The sequence below is a fragment of the Cynocephalus volans genome, chromosome 9, assembly GCF_027409185.1.
Source record: "Cynocephalus volans isolate mCynVol1 chromosome 9, mCynVol1.pri, whole genome shotgun sequence".
Classification (NCBI taxonomy): domain Eukaryota; kingdom Metazoa; phylum Chordata; class Mammalia; order Dermoptera; family Cynocephalidae; genus Cynocephalus; species Cynocephalus volans.
The window spans coordinates 147,366,926-147,384,955 of record NC_084468.1 but is presented as its reverse complement, the minus strand read 5'-3'; the positions used below and the strand labels follow the sequence as shown (position 1 = coordinate 147,384,955).

The window sequence follows — 18,030 nt, the reverse complement described above, 5'->3', positions numbered from 1 at the left end:
AAGAGACTACTTAATAAGCAACTGTTTTAATAATACAACAGACTTTCAGAAACTAGAATACCCTGACATAATCAACCTGCCATAAGCAATACACTGCAACTCTACTGTGAATTACACCTAATAAAAACAAATGAAATCAGGTATATTCAGTTATCCATTTCACTTAAAAAAAAATGCATTAAATATATTCAGATAATAATCTCTCACTAATTTGTCTCTAAAAACTAACTTGTAGTTTTGTGCAAAAGAAACAAGTTTATAGTTCAACTCTGGGTATTTTTTGGAAAATGCATAACCAATTAGTAGTAATAAGCTGATTTCTAATCTTCCCATTTATGATAAAAGGCATTACTAAGAAAATAAAGAACCCATTAGTTCTCACCAATTTATGGGTTTCATCATGTTGTTTAGAGAGTTTCCACAGAAGGGAAATAATGTTAAGAACTTGCTGCATAACCTGTAGAGGTTCTCGTTCTATACCATTTCCAACAGAAGCAGATAGTTGTGGAGGCACAGCTTCAATCCAGCACTCAATTAACAATGGAATTATTATCTCAATAAATCCTTTCAGGTTTTCTGTAGATGACAGGCCTTCATCCACACTGCCTCCTCCAACCAGGTACCTAATAAGGAAGGGAAAGAATGAAGAAAAAGATTAATGATTAAAAAATATTTATTATCCCTTGCTTAATTTAAATCTTAAATACAAAATACCACTAAAATGAAGTTCCATAAACTAATAATTACATTAATCAAGACTAGAAAGAAAAATGAAATTCTAAGATGACAAAGCCAACAGAGATCATCAAGTTTTATTTCTCATTAGGCTCTGCTAGAAACGAATAAATTAATATGCTTTCAAATGACTCCTCCCATCAGTAAACCAAATCAAATCATGAGTAACTATATGAAAACTACGAAATACAACTGCATATCTTCCCATCATTAGCCATCAATGGTCAGCAGTTATAATTCAAAATAGGAAAACTGAGTGTGGACATAACTGAAATCCTTCTTACCGTAGCCTGAACTGTGAACTGACATTTGGCTGTGAACCCCCATTTTCATAAACCTGGATGTGTTGCTGGTCGTTCGCATGTTCCTTCCAGTTGATAAAAATGGAGTTGCTAGTGGCATGGGGATTTTCTTTTTGTTCCTGAAGTCCTTCACTTTCTCTCAAACTACTGGATCCATCTGCCAAGGCCTGAAGGAATTGACTGAGTCTCACTAAGACTTTCAGCCTCCATTGCTGAGAAGTGAGTCTCCGATTAGGATTTACAGAAAGTATCCAGGACTGGAATCTGTCTCTATTTACCAGTCCTTTGGACAGCTGCTGATGAGAAATAAGTTCTACAAAATTCTTAAGCAATATACTGCTATGGTCAGTAATTAGAGCTGGGTACTGTTCCAGCAGAATGTCCAAAAGTTTTAAAGAGTCCTCCTGAATTCCTTCAGTAATGTGAGTCATGGCACTAGAGAGATGGGCACTTACCAAAGGAAAAAATGGAGAAATTTGTTCAGCTCGTATTTTGGGGGCCAGGAACTGAAGAAGCTGAACTGCTGCTAATCGTACATTAGCATCTTTATCTGTAAACACAGCAGTCAGTTTGAAAGGTGTGCATCAATTATAAATGGGTACTGAGACAAAAGGTCTTTAAGTCCAAGAAGAGCACTTTGTTTAACCCCAGCATTGTAGTGATGCATCTATGACAGCAAATCCTATAAATAAAAATACACATTTTAGGTACATACACATACACATTCTATTATTTTCAAATAAAGATGCTAACTAAAATTATGCTAATACACTAACACTCCATGGAAAAACTACCTCAATAAGTATTTTAAACATTATTTAGCTTTTATTAAGATCAGATCACAGTTTTATCTTTAAAATATTTTTATCTTAATAATGTTACATAATTTTCAGTTAGAATTTTCTCGTTTTTACATTAACCTGAACGCAGACTTAGGCACTCTATGATTTAAAGTGACAGCAATCAGCACCATTTACTGAAGACCAACTATAAACCAAACGTTAAACATTACAGTATGTTCATTTACATACTTTTAATTTAACAGGCCCTTTCTGCCTATTTTAAATTGTCTTTCGGAAGGTGTGTGTTTTATTCAAAGCACACTACTTAACAATTTTATTTCTGGCATACTGTACATAACTTTCAAAAAAAAAAAACATAACTTCAAATACCTTTCTGGTATTATTTAACCCTCAGAGCTTAAAAACCAAAACTAGAAAATGCATATCTTTACAAAGACTTGTACTATACACAAATGTTCATAACAGTATTATATAAGAGCCAAAAAGTGGAAGCCATACGTCCATCAACTGATGGGTGATCAACAAAATGTGACATAACCACACAATGGGATACTGTATGACAATACAAAGGAATGAAATACTGTTCTGATACATGCCTCAACATGGATGAACCTCAAAAACATTATGCTAAGTGAAAGATCAGTAACAAAACACCATGTATTATATATGATTGCATTTACATGCAATGTCCAGAATAAGCAAATCTGTAGAGATAGAAAGTCGATTTGCGTCACCTAACGCTAGGAGAATGGAATGGAGTGACTTCCAATGGATACAGCGTTTCTTTCTACAGTAACTAAAATGTTCTAAAATTGATTATGGTGATAATAACATAACTCTGTAAATGCACTAAAAACCATTGAACTATATTCTTTAAAAAGAGTGAATTTTATTATGTGTAAATTATATCTCCATAAAGCTGTTAAAAATTTTTTAAGCAAAACTACTGGTCAAACTTCAACTGACTTCAAGCATTCAACAGGAACCTATAATAAGCTATGTGCTATGTATGGGTTCAAAAATGAGTAAAACAGGATCTTATCTTAATTAGCTATAAAAACAGCTGGTAAAATGTTTATCAAAAGCTTGACACATTAAAAAGTTAAACATAAGAATTATTTCCAGATGATATATCATCACATAAGTATTCTAGGGAAAAATCATTATGGGTTTAGTTTAGCAAATCTTTCTGGAGGAGGTGGGAAAGATGCAGGTATAAGATCAGATATAGGTAACAGATGAACTCTAAACATTATCCATCAATAAACCCTATGACTCTAGGCAAGCCATTTGCTCTAAGAGTTAAAACAACTTTTCACAAAAACATAACATTCTACATGATTTCAAAAAAATCTCACTTTACCAAAACACAATTCATGACTTACCTTTATGTTAAGTTTTCTATTGTTTGTTGGAAGTGTTCCATCCTCTTTGAGTTGCTCAGGCAGATGTATCGTCTTTGTTTTAAAGTTTGTTGCAATAGCATTTTCTATCTTGGGCTTCTTTTTACCAACTTTTAGTTTTACTTTTTGGAAATCATCTTGGCGTTTTCTTTTTTTGGTCATTCTTGAATGCTATAACGAAAAAAATTAATTTAAAAACAATGGATAAAGACAAGAATAAACGATAATAAAAAAGCTATTTTCCTACACTTACATTACTCTAACACTTATTTCAAACATACTCAAGAATCAAGGCCTACAGTGATTATGTCAAAGGATCAAAATATTCAATAGAAAACACTGTTAAGAAATGCAAAAAGTAAGCTGAGTCAAGAAATACTGAGGGGAGTCATTAACAATAGGCAACAGTCTTGCCACTGGTTTTGCAAGATTTTCTGAGCCATGGAACCCTCTGTCAAGCAACATGCTAAGTGTAGACCTTCCGAAATGATTTTTTTTTCTTTGGCACACTTGCTACAGATATACCCTGTATCTGCTGGGAAGCTTGTAGTTCCTACAGTCCCCTGCGGAACCTCTAGCAAAAGAAAGCAAAATTTGAAAATCAATGTTATTAATAAATGTAGCTTATAACAGGAAAAGTTTCATGAATGTAAATGCCTAAACAATGAGGAAGATTCAAATATGCAGCAAGGAGAGTACTAGGCATTTCATGAGCAAGGAAAGTCAAGAGTAGGGCATGGGCTTGGTATAGGCAAAGTGAAGATCCAGCATTCTGAATACCAGGAAAAGCTAGACTAGATATAAACAGGAAACAGTACCCAAAAGAAAAAAGAATAAAACTAGGATAAAAAGCAGCTTGAAAGGAAATACAATGTAACAGAGGAATAAGGAACAAAGACCAGGTAGGCCACTATCATAAGAAATAATGCAGGCATCACCATGTCACCTTGCACCCCTCCCTCTCACCACATTACTTCAACTTAAATCCAAATCTTCCTTACACAGGGCATCTTTGATCTGCGTAAAGACGGTCCATTCCCAGACCACTACTTTAAAGAAGTCCTTTATATCTACCCTAGACTATTCAATAGTTTCCCCACTGGTATTCTTGCCTCGTCTCTAGTGTCTACTCTCTAGACTACTGGCCACAGTCACCACAGAGCTCTTTCTAAACAAAGATCTAACCAAGGCTCAGGAGCTTTCAGTTGTTCTTACTCCTCTCACATAGTAAAAACTCCTTAGCAGAATATATTAGGTCCTTCCAAATGTGGCCCCATTCATCCTCTCCAGCTTTACCTTCCCACAAGCTAATCTCTATCTAAAAAACAGTCTCTCCCACCTGGTACCAGTTCAACTCTTCTTGAAGCCTTTCCACATGCCACAAAAATAATGAATTCTGACTTCCACTACAGTTGAGTAAGTAACTACCTTTGGAACAAATGAAACTTCTCCTGGTCTATCAGAATTATCCTGTGCCTAACTATAAAAAGTCACAATGCTATACCTGTTGGTACAAAAAAAAAAAATGAGTTAAAACGAAAGCCTGCATTACTGCAAGATTAATAAAATGTCTGGTGCAAGACTGCGCAGCTCAAGTTCCAGCCTCGAGTTCAAGGATATAATCTGAATTATATCCAAATTCACTTCACTGCAGGGTTTTACTACATTATAAAATCCCCATGAGCTAGGATGTGGCTACACAGATCAAGAGCCAATTCTAGAACCATACTGATTAGGTTCTGATCCAGACTTTGCCCCTTCCTAGCTGTACTTATCCACAGTGCCCTAGTTTCTACCTATAAAATAGGGATAACAACAATATCTACCTCACATAGTTGTTATGAGGTAGGTCAAATAAGGAGTAAATGAATTCATGCTTGTAAAACACTCAAAACTGTGCCTGACACATTGCTAATTATATATGCAATAAGCACAAACACGTATGTGTTCTTGAAGTCTCTGGACCAGTGCATACCAAGCACAATATCAGATGCATTACATACATTACCACTCAATCCCACAATACCATGTGAAGAAACTGGTACTAAACCCATTTGAAAGATGTGGCTCAGAAAGGTTTTTAAGTCAATCCTTCACTAGAGAGTTGAAGAGGGGCTGGGCCGGTGGCTCACTTGGGACAGTGTGGTGCTGACAACACCAAGTCAAGGGTTAAGATCCCCTTACTGATCATCTTTTAAAACATAAAAAAAAATAGAGTTGAAGAGGAATTCACTCACAGGACTGAGCTCTGCAAAACCTACTGTATGTTATACACATTGGAATCAAAATGGTTTGCCTTATTTCATTTATCCCAATCCCAAGTTTTCATCCCACCCACATCTCTAGTTACTTCAGTCTGAAAAAAACAATGGGTAAGGAAAGGAAGACTAAAGAGATGGCCCGGGCCGACCCCATGGCGCGCTCGAGAGAGTGCAGCGCTGGGAGTGCAGCAGCGCTCGTGCCGCGGGTTCGGAGGATGGCCGGTGCGCTCGCTGGCTGAGCACGGTGCAGCCGGTCACAAAAAGACAAAAAAAAAGAAGAAGAAGAAAAAAAAGGATGGCCTGGATACTCACCTGGCCTCTTTTAATACAAAACCGGTTTTCACTTATTAAGCAAGCACAATCTTTGAGCTTTTCCTATAATTACTAGCGGGTACCAGGGATGAAAATAAATGGTACAGGACATTCTGAAAAATTAACCCTCTTACCCCCACCCACACCAATCCTCTTGGCTCTCTTTAGCCATTAACTACCTGACTGATCTCTAACACAGAGATTACTGTCAAGTTCATGCCATGTTATCCGTCATTTTGTATTAGTCACACGAATGTTCTGCCTTCGATAGGACAATTAGGAGGGCTCATTGCCCTTCCTTGACTTTTAAAACTGGCAAGATTATTTCTATGTAGATCACATTTTTACATTAGGAACTTTGAAAGTTCTACTACAAGTTTCTGTTATTTTCACCTAAAAGAAAGAATTTCATAGCACAGAAGTCAAACAGTTCTACTAAGCCGCTTTCAGAGTAGCTGGTTTTGAGTATAAAGTAGGAACTCTGACCTCAAGGACTGAACTCATATCACTGGGTCTCTTAGATATGTGAGCCCCAATAGTTTTTAAACTATCGGGCTTTAATTCCATATATTCCTACTGCAGGCCTTTTCTGTTAATTTCAACTAAAGGCAGTTCATGGCTATTAAAATTCAACGGCACCGAATTCCACCTAGTTTGCCTGACACCTCACTACCCTTCCTCATTTCTAACTTCTTTTCCCAAAAAAGTCAAGGAGAGAGCAAGCACACTGCACTGGGCCTTTGACAATCTCCTCTCCAACCCCGACCCAAACTCCACCGAGAGGCCAGTCGGAGGCACCCGACTTCCCCGAAGCAAATGCCCCAGGCAGAGGGGACTCCACACAACTGGTGCTCCGGTTCTGCTCGGTACAGGTCGCTTAACTGCACACCCGGGCGGCGGGAGGGCGAATAAGGAGGCGACCGTTCAGCCCCACCCCACGTTCTCGGTCTTGAGTGCCAGAAGTGAAGACCCCGTGGGTTTTAGGCAACTATCCCTCCTTCTACTCCTGTGAACGCCGGTCAGGGCCGCAGTCGAGTAAGGGGGGCCGATCCCCACACACAGACCTAAAACTCTCAGACTCGGAACCCGCGAACCCGCCCAGTCACTTGAAACGCTTCAAACGCCCGCGCCGGGCGCCCCGCCCCCGCACGGCCCCGCTCCGCAGCCAGGCCGAGCTCCAACGGCGCGCCACGGCCCGGGGCCGGGAGGGGCGCACAGCGGCCACAACCGGCCCTGTCCGCCTGGGCCGCGGACCGGAGAGCGACGGCCCCGCGCGCCGTCCCTAGCCCTGGTAGGGCCCTGCCCGACGGGAAGTGGCCTCTCACCTGAAGGCCCTGTCGGGGCCGGGCGCGGAGGCCGAGGGGAAGAGCGTGCGAGCAGAAGCCCAACGAGCGACAGCGTGCGCCGCCGGCCGCAGCCTGTCGCTCCCGGAGCGTGTCTTCAAATCGCCTCGTCCTCTCACGCGACCGCGTCTCCTTCCGCCGCCCGGAAATCAGGGCCCCTCCCCCGCCGCAACGCGCTCACGTGACCACGACCCCCCGCCGCGCGCAGCCGGGGAGGCGGGAGCCGGAGCGTCAGGCCCCGCCCCCGGGAGAAGGGGTCGCGCCGGAAGCTTCCCGCCCGCGGGGAGGAGAGCGCCTGATTGGAGGACAAAGCCTGGCCCTTAGGGCCAGCCCACAACTTCGCAGGCCTGCCTCTCGGGGTGTCTCCCTGGTCACAGCTAGCTTTTACTCCTTCTTGTACACCACGTTTCTTCAGACACGGAGCTGCATTCAGAGAATAGTTTAAATTGAACTGAACTAAGAAAGGGAAAAGTTTGAGAATGCAAGGAGGGTGGAATTCCTGGGGACATTAACCTGGGCTACGATGGAGCCGATAAGAATTACTTAAAAGCAAAATACACCTCGTAGCTGATGCCTGGAAGTCTCAATCTAGGATTTCCCTAATATTTCAGTTTCTCAGGACTAATATTCCTGCTACTGAAATTAAGTGGAAAATTAAATTAATTTAAATTAATTTCTGAAATTAAGAAATTAAAATGCCTAGAAAGAAGGTAAAAAAAGCAAGGAGAATGAGCCTTTGGGAGATAGTCTTGGCATAGACTGGCATGGTGACACGGAAGAAAGAGCCCCAAGTATGGAGTTTAGATCTTGATTCAAATTTGTCTCTACAGCTTACCAGATATGAGACTTAATAAAGCTGGCAAAGATAGTGAGCCTCAATATAGAGGGTAGGAGTTCAAAGCAATGATGTCTGAATCTGGGAGACCCAAACTCTGGAACTAAAACCATGCCTACTGCATAATCAGAGATTAATGAGGCAGCACCAGAAACCCCGCTCTTCACTGTCAACACAGCCACACCGCCACAATTTGCCTCGAATCCCCCATAACCATAAATTTTTAGGAGTCATTGGCATTTTATGGCATTACATATAAAGCTATGAGATTGAATCAGAAGAAGAAAGGTTTATTGCCAGCCAGATTTGTCCCCTGAACTCCTGATTTATATCTAACAGGTCATTCAACTTTTCCTTTTGATATCAGGTATACATGTTAAGGTCAACATACTCAAAGCCAAAATCCCAATTTACCCTCTGAAATTTATTCTTCCTGCAGCTCCTTCAAATAGCAACTCCATCCTTCCAGTTACTCGAGGCAGAACTTTTGGGTTTTGGCCTTGCTTCTTTCTTTCGCATCTCACATCTAATCCATGAGGAGATTCTGTTGAGTCTACCTTCAAACACATCCTGACTTCCACCACTTAACATCACCTCCTGTGCTGCCATCCTGGTCTAAGCCACTTTCCGATCACTCTGAACAGGTCTCCCTGCTTTTGCCATCTCCTTTTCCTCCTAGAATCTAGTATCAGCAGAGCAGCATCGTGATTATTTTAAAATCTACATCAGATCAGGTCACTCTTTTCAAAACCCTTCCATGGCTCCCCTTGACCTCTGAGCACTCCTCCTTGCACTCTTCCCATTTTCACTCTGTTGCAGCCGCCCTTGCTTCTTTGCCTTTCTCAAACACATGGGACATGCTCTTGCCTTCGGACCTTTGCTTTAGCTTTTCTGTCTGCCTCAAACACTCTTCCCAAATAAATTCACGTAGCTAACTCCCTCCGCTCCCTTGAGTGTGCTCAAATATCTTTTCGAGGAGGACTTCCCTGACCACTTCATTTAATATCACAACCTACCTTCTCCCAGAACTTGTAATTCCTTCTTTGCTCTACATTTATATTATTTTTAGAACTTATAACCTTCTTATATACCACATGATTTTCTTATGTATCATATTTATTATTTGATTCTGTCCTCTATCCACCACTAATATGTAAGCTCCACATGAGATCTTTGTGTGTTTTGTTTCCTGGTATATTTCAAGTACCTAGAGCAGTGCCTGTCATACAGTAGGTCCTCAATAAATATTTGTTGAATGGATGTCAAGGAAACACCTGCTATATAGTGGTGCTTGCAAACAGCAGCCCTTCTTTGCTGTAGGAAATGTAGGACATGGATTACAGACTCAGCCGAGAAAGTGGTCTGGTGGCTATGGAGCTGAGGGATGTACTTGTGGCTGGCAGGTCTCAGCAATGGCCAACTGTTGCCACGAGGAATGTACATCTTCTCATTTGCAAGCAAACCCAGAAATCCAGAAATGTTTATAAGAAATCTGATCTTTAAATACAGCAAGTACATTTGGGGTTGGCCAGTTAGCTCAGTTGGTTACAGCAGTGTTATAATACCAAGGTCAAGGGTTCAGATCCCATACTGGCCAGCCGCCAAAATAAAATAAATAAATAAATACAATGAGTACATTAAATAAATGAGCATGTACATTTTTTCCCCCTTTTTAAAAACTGCGGCCACAAAAAACTCTTATGAACAGGTTGCCAGTTTACAGCCTCTGGTTTAAGACATGAAAAGTGTGTACATAAAGATAGGCTTTTGCTGACTTCTGATCAAGATGGCGGAATAGACGGCCCTCAGAGTCACCCTCTCCCACAAATCAACTAATTTATGACTATTAAAAAGCAATGACAGCCAAGCTGACCTGCTAGAGCTCAGGGGAAGAGGAGGAGAGACCTATAGAGTGCATGAAGGCCAGAAAAGCCACGATGAGAGAAAAGAAAAACCTCTTGGACCATTTCGAATCCTGGCCACTTCCAGGCTGGAGCTGCTAAATACACAGAGCAGGAGCTGGCAAAAGCTGCTGCTGTGCCCTTCAGATGAAGTTGCTTGGAGGCAGCAAGGGAGAAGAGGGTGTCGATGGCCCTCTGGCCAGCAAGACCAGTAATACGGTTCCAGTGGACACACATAGGAGCGAGGAACCACAACAACTGAAAAAAAGGAGCCATTCAGAGGCCCGTGAGTCATCTCAAGGGACCGGTGTACAGCCCGTCCCATGGTCAGTGTTTGCAGCACAGGCGGTGGGGGAGAGGGGACCTCTGGGAGAACACTGGGGCACAGCAAGGACAGCTGATCTGACCCCCAGTCAGTATAGGACCACTCAGAGGAGACTGGTCAGGAATATAGAATTGCATGGGTTGCAGTTTGATGAAAAGACTCAGGCCCAGACCAGTGTGTCTACACAACCCAGGTGCATTGGATTTCACTAAATCCAGAAGTCCTATGAAGTCAACCATTAAAACCTGACCTGCACAAAAAGCCTTCCCCAGGGAATAAACAGCAAAGCAGCAATTTAGCTCATCCACAGAGCTCAAGTACTGGTCTCCACAGGAAGTTCCCCCACTTTTGAAGTAAGCAAAGGACAACAAATGAGTTCCAGTTCAGAGTTTAAGTGGTGAGAACAGCAAATAATCAGACAGAGAACTGAAAGAAAAAACAGAGTACCCACAATCAGAGACAAAGTTTGATATTAACTAGTAATGGTCTCATCTCACCAAAGAACACCTATAACATTTAGAAGGACCAGAGGTCCCCTGGTCTACCAATCCAGAAAGGGGGGACAACCAGGCACACCACCAGCACCATGGGGCCCACCCAGGGTCCTGAGGTTGGGATCCGGGGAATGGAACCCCTCCCACAACCAAGCACACCATGATCACCACCAACAACTAGGTAAGGAGCATGCCTACCACAGCCACCACAATAACCACAGCTACCACTAGACACCACAACCACCGTGTAGATGGTCTGCCAGCCACTGGAGTGCATTGACACAAGGAGAGTCACCAGCAGAGATAAAGGAAAGAAGAGGATGTCTCTCTCCACAAAGCTCATTCCAGAGTGACAGAAGAAGCATCTGCTCTACAGTAATATTGGGGGACCTGAACACACCTCTCAGCATTGGACAGATCATCTAGACAACAAATCAACAGAGTAACCACTACACTTTCAGAAGGAGAGAAGAAATCTAGGGTAATTAGAGGGGGGAGGGGGGAGAGAGAAGGGGATGGAGAGAGATTGGACAAGGGGCGTAAAGAATAAGTACGATTTGTAACAATATATATGCTAGTAATATTGATTTGATCAGCATATGTCCATGTTGAACCCCCAAAATATGTATGCTCAATTATGATTTGATAAAAATTTTTTTAAAAAAGACAGGCTTTTTCAACTCTATGTGATGAACTTAACAATTAGAAGGATTGTCTGCTTAGCTGAGCCAGAAGAGACGTTTGATAAATAGCAAGCATGTAACTAATCAGGGTCCTGACCCATGCCAGAAAAACATTATTTACAGTGAAAACACATTGTGGAATGTGTAGGACATTCCACTTCCAAAACTCTGTCAATTGGCCACATAATCCACTGAATTAGTTTTCTGGGGTTACCATAACAAAGTACCACAAACTGAGTGGCCTCAATAACAAACATTTATTGGCTCCCAGTTGTGGAAATATAGAAATTGGTTTCTTCTAAGGGCTCTGAGGGAGAATCTGTTCCATGCCTCTCTTCTAGCGTCTAGTGGCCTTTGACATTCCTTGGCTTGTAGATGGTGTTCTCTCTGTGTCTTCACATTGTTTTCCCTCTGTGTGTGTCTATATCTGTGTCCAAATTTCCTCTTCTTAATTTTGTTTGTTTTGTTTGCTGGCTGCTACACAGATCGAACCCTGGACCTTGGTGTTGTCAGCACCACATTCTAACCAACTGAGCTAATTGGCCAGCCTTAAATATCCTCTTTTTATATGGACACCAGTCATATTGGATTAAGGCTGCCTTAATGAACTCATTTTAACTTGACTACCTCTGTAAAGACCTTATATCCAAATAAGGTCACCTTCTGAGGTACTAGGGGTTATAACTTCAACATTTGTTTTGGGGGGGGACACAATTCAATGCATAATAGCCACCAAGATCTGTGTCCAGAAATGTCTATATTTCATCTGAACAACTTCTTTTTGTCTATGCTCAGAAGCATCACAAGATTCTAGATTAAGTAACTTACTCCTACACAATACAACTAACCTTTGCAGCTGCTCTTTAAAATGTTTTTTATATGGGCTTCCACTTAACATTTGCTTTGGGAATAAGGTACCACTGCTAAAAAAAAACCTGAAACTCTGTTAACCAAATAAAATTGATTTTATAATGTCAAGGCAAACAATAAAAAGATAAGCATATTAAACTGGCTCTTACCTTACATTGTAAAGCTACCGCTAACACAAAAAGCCAAAAGTGTCCTTAAAGAAAGGTGAAAAGGATGAGTTCAAGTTTGGTACTATAACCAGTACAAAAACTGAGAGTACATTCCCTGGGAATTGATATGACATATGCAAATTACTTGGCACACTGCCTGGTACACAGTAGACCTTCAATAAACGGCAACAGATATCAGTATTGAGAATGTAGTGGGCCTTGTTTGTGCAAAATGAACTTTTTGTCAGGCTTCTCAAAGTAACAATAAACCAGTTCTGACTTTAAGTGAAAAGGAATTTATTGAAAGGGTATTGGGTAACACTCAGAATGGCCAGGAAGGCTGCCAGTTCAGGCTTGGAAAAAAGGCAGGAAGAAGGGGGACCAGCCAGGCCAGGAGTACCACCACCGTTATGTCACAATATCAGTTTAAGAAATAAGAATTGGAAATGAGGAAGTAAAATTATTTTTATTTGCAGATATGATTGTATATCTCAAAAAAAATCAACTAAGAAGTTATTACAAACAATAGTAGAATTCAGAAAGGTCAAGGAGGTATAAAATTAACATTCAGAAATCAATAGTCTTCATTTTACGCAAACAACCATTTGGAAGATAGGATGGAAAAGAAGGTCCCATTTAAAGTAGCAATCAAAACAGATAAGATTCCTATGACTGGATTAGAATATTCAACTTCCTAAAGCTGTCAATTCTCTCTAAATTAATTGGTAAATTGATTGGGATACCAATAAATATATCAACAGGGCTTTTTTCAAGACATGGGGTCAAATTGTGCATAAAAAATTAAACAAACAAGAATAGCCAAGAATCAGTTGGTTAGAGAATGGTGCTGGTAACAGCAAGGTCCAGGGATCAATCCCTGTACTGCCCAGCCACCAAAAAAAAAAAGAAAAAGAAAAAGAAAGAAAGAAAGAAAGAAAAGAAAAGAATAGCCAAGAAAACTTTTAAAAAGAAAAAAAGAAAAGGAATGAGTGAGGACCAGCACTATTAGATAAGGAAACATTATAAACCCTCAACAATTTAAATGTGGTTTTGGCATATGAATAGAAAATTCAATACAAAACAAAATACAAAGTCCAGAAATAAACCTAAATAAATACAAGAACTTTGTACATTATAAAGGCAACATCTCATATCAGTGGCACAATGCTAAATGGTTTAAACAAATAGGGAGCCATTTGGAAAAAGGTAAAGTTGGATCTATACTTCACATATTAAATTCAAAGATGTATATTTAAAAAACAAATCCATAAAAGTCCCAGACAACAAATTGGGTGGATTATTGCATGACTCTGGACTTCTACTAGGATTTAAATATAAATGCCAGGGGGAAACTGTTTCAAAAATTTGGTTATAGGCTTTTGCCAAAACTTTTAAATATTTTCTGCATGACCAAAAAAAAGTGAAGTCGAAAGAAAAATGACAAACTTGGAAAAAAAATTGGCAGCTCATATAACATAAAGAATTAATTTTCCTAATATATAAAGAACTACTAGAAACAAACAAAAAAATGATCAACAAAAATATTTGCTTCCTGACAGTTTACAGAAAAAGAAATACAAATGACACTTCTATATACTAAAAGATGTTCAATCTGATTCATAACAAGAGAAAGGGAAATTAAAAGTAAACTATTTTTTCCCATTTTTAAGATTATCGAAATTCAGAAGTTTGACAATATATCTGTTGGTGAGGCTGTGGAGAAACAGCACTCTCACATATAGTTGGTGGAAGTATAAATTGACATAAACCCTACAAAATATGTATTTGTAAGAATTAAGTCTGTCTGGGAGTAACAGCAAAACACAAAATAACAACTTAATTTCTCACATTAAAGTCGAGAAATGACATCAGTGGCTCTGCTTCAGAAATTCCTCAAATCCTCAGGCTGCTTCTGCCTTGTTGTTCCATTCTTAAGGTCACCTCATTCTTCACCATAGCTGTTCTAGCTCCAGTCATCACACCCACATCTCAGTCAGCAAGTAAAAGAAAAGGAAGGAGAAGGGCATGGCCATTCCATTTAAGGAGACTTCTTGAAAGTCTCAGACAGCATTTCTGCTTATCTTTCTGGCCAGAACTGTAAAGGAGCTGGGAAATTTGAGGGATCTTCTGTAAGTAGTTAAAATCTTTGCCAGAAATATTGTTTTGTGAAATTTTTGTTTCAATTTTATAGAAACATGTAAATGTATGCTCATTGACAAAGCAAAATACATCTTAACAATAGGTTCAAATTTTTAAAAGTTTGAAAACCACTGTCCTAAATGAGGCAGTATGGTATAGCACAAGAGCACCAAAAGAAAATAGACATGATTATATGTCTAACCTCTGGGTAGAAAGGACTTTTCAAAGTGTAAGAGCAAAGGGAAAAAAAATCATGAAAGATGAATTGATAAGTTTGCCTACACAAAAATTTTAAAGTTTCATGTATCAAAAGGTCTTTTAAACAAAATCAGTAGGGAAAAGATGATTAGATATTAAATGCTGTTAGGGTGATTAGCCATTTAAAGAGGGGGAAACTGGCCTCTGTGAAATTCCAACATAAAAGTATGTCACAACTTGCTTAAATTCTAAGGAAAAGATTGGCGAATTCAACAGTAACACTCAAGGTCAAGGCAGGAAACAGAAACCATGCCAGATATATTAACAGAGAGAATTTAATATAAAGAATTGTTAATTGGGTACTCAATAATAAAAGGGCAGAAAGGGGATACTGATATATCACACGGGAATAACTGCAAGAGTCAGATACTACCAGTTACTACCCATAGGTCTGGGGAAACAAAGGCAAGGAGTGGGGATTATTAAAATATAGAAGGTTGGAGATGGCGCCACTGAGCTGGAGGTCCAACCTCTGGAGGGGCAGACAGGTTGGGTGCTAACTGGCTGGCATCTACAAAATGGGTCAATGGGACTGCTTCTGCAAGAGTTGGGAAAACTGCAAAATGGAAACAATTGCTGCTTCAGAACAAAGTTGCAACTGGTTGAAGACCCATTATTACAGTGATGTTGACTACAGTGATGAAAGGAACAAGAAACAAACAGAAAAGATCAAGTCCCTTCTTCCTCCTTTACCCTTCCAGTATTCCTCTCCTGCCTCCCACTGGCAGAGCCCAGCAGGGAGCCAGCTGGCAAAGTAGAAAAGTAGTTTGCAGAATCCCAGGCCCAGCATCACAAAGCAGAATATATAAGGATGGGCTTGAAGCTGTGAGATCACAGCTTGATAATCAGCACTTCAAGACTATAAAAATTTAAAACAATCAATTAAAATAATAAAAGCATTAATTTAGGAGAGACTTTCTTTAAAAAGACAAAAAACCTAGGAGCTATATGAAGAGTCTTCAAAAAGTTCCTGGAAGGAATTGTATTATCTTTTAATTCAATTTTTCCATAAACTTTTTTTTTTTCTCATAAACAACGCAAAATGTATTTCTCAGAATTCTGGAGGCTGGGAAGTCCAAGATCAAGATGTCCAAGGTCCAGGGTTCTTTCCCTGTACTGGCCAGCCACCAAAAACAAGAAAAGAAAGAACAATTGCCTCCAAAAAGGCCAAGTATGTAAGCATATAAACAGTTCACAGAAAAGGAAACAGAAATGGTTTGTGAGCCTATGAGAAGATGATAAATTTCAATTATGGTAAGAAAAATGCTAATTGACCTATATAACAAGATAGCAAACCAGATAGATGAAAAATGTTAATACTCTGTGGGAAAGAAGCACTGTCCTGTGTCCTACTGGGATGTATAAATTGGTGACCTCTCTGGAGGGCAAATTTGGAAATACAGTATATGTTAAAATCACAAATGCATTATGTTCTTTGACCTATAATTACACTTCCAGGAATTTATCCTAGGAATATACTCCCACCTGTCCTAAAGCATTAATTGTATGATTATGAGGGTACTTCAAAATGTTCATATAGAAATAGAATTAAAAAATATTATGAATCTTTTCATGAACTTTTTCAAGTACCCTTGAATTTGTAATAGCCAGAATAAGAATACAAATTAAATGTCCATCCGTAGAGGATTGGTTAAATAACACCATCAGAAAGTGCAAGGCAGGGCTGGCCGGTTAGCTCAGTTGGTTAGAGCCTAGTATCATAACAGCAAGGTCAAGGGTTCAGATCACCAAACCTGCCAGTGCCAAAAAAAAAGAGGAGGGTACTAACTGGATAGTGTTACTATTTGGGTAAAAAAAGAAAAGATACTTATACAATATACACATTAACTGTCTCTAAAACTATAAAAACTAGAAATTTTGGTTTCCTCTAGTTTGGGGAACCTGGTGGCGAGGAGACAGGGCTGGGAATGACTTAACTATATATCTTTCTGCTTTATGGGTTTTTTTGTTTGTTTGTTTTGTGAAGCTGGCCTGGGGATCTGAACCCCTGACCTTGGTGTTGTCAGCACAATTCTCTCCCAAGTGAGCTAACCGGCCCTCTCTAGATAGGGATCCGAACCCGCGGCCTTGGTGTTATCAGCACCACACTCTCCCAAGTGAGCCACAGGCTGGGCCCTATCAGCACCATGTTCTAACCGAGTGAGCTAAACAACCAGCCCCTTTGGAGTTTTGAAACTTGATTTTTATGCCTATTCAAATATTAATTGAATTTCAGATTTAAAAAGGGAAGCAAAGAAAAGTAAGAAGAGGATAAATACATGCAGTTCGTAGAAACACAGTGGCCAAAACTATGTGAAAAGATGTGCCACCTCGTTATTCATGAGGGAAATTCAAGTTAAACAGGGTATTTTTGCAAATCAGCGGCAAGAGTGATAAGATTGGTTGTATCCAATTTTGGCAGGAGTGTACAAATAGACACTTGGATATGGCAATCATGGGCACTTGGGAACCACATATTTAGTGGTAAATACACCAAATAACTCTGACTCCAACAATCCTTCCTACATTCGTATGTGAAAAAGTTATGTGAGTGAAGGTTTACTCCATTAGTTTAATATTGAGCATATGAAATACCATATAGATTCAATAGGTGAATAAATCTTAAAGATATGATGGACTCCTGGCATGAAATGCTCTGCAGCATTTAAAAAAATAATGTAGATATATATGAGGGTCCTTCAAAAAGTTTGTGGAAATTGAAAGGTAATACAAACCTATCCGTGAACTTTTTTGAAGACCCCTCTTATATACCAACATGAAATAATGCCTCTAATATATTGTTAAGTGAAAAAAGCAGGTTGTTGAATATGTGTTTAATATCATGACATCTCACTTAGGTTAAAAGTGGTGTGTGTGTGTGTAAATGGATAGATGTAGGTCAAGAAGAATACACTACAAACTTAGTAATTCACACTGGAAAGGATATGTGGCTATGCAGTAAGAGAATCAGATGGGGAGGGACTGGACAAGAAGAAAATAAAATTAAAGAATTTTTGACTTTATTCTATTTCTATATTATGTAAAGTTTTTACAGTAACTATGTATTATTATTACTTTTTTTTTTTTTTTTTTGGCAGCTGGCCGGTACATGTGCCAAAAAAAAAAAAGTTGGTGAATGATACATACCAAATTGTTAGGCAGACTGAATGATTTCTTCTGGAGGAAGTCTTTCATATTCTAAATTATATATTGCTAT

General features: G+C 39.6%; 1 protein-coding gene across 3 annotated transcripts in view; it reads right to left on the bottom strand.

The window, feature by feature from the left end:
- LOC134386460 (tripartite motif-containing protein 75-like) overlaps nucleotides 1–7,287 on the bottom strand; it is a 49,509-nt gene extending 42,222 nt beyond the window's left edge. For all 3 annotated transcript variants that reach the window (XM_063108657.1, XM_063108658.1, XM_063108659.1), the window contains exons 1-4: nucleotides 7,142–7,287; nucleotides 3,226–3,414; nucleotides 1,493–1,719; nucleotides 383–623 (exon numbers count right to left, since the gene is read on the bottom strand). The gene's annotated coding sequence lies outside the window, so the exon portion shown is untranslated. The remainder of the gene's footprint in view (nucleotides 1–382; nucleotides 624–1,492; nucleotides 1,720–3,225; nucleotides 3,415–7,141) is intronic.
- Between the last annotated feature and the right edge of the window lie 10,743 nt (nucleotides 7,288–18,030).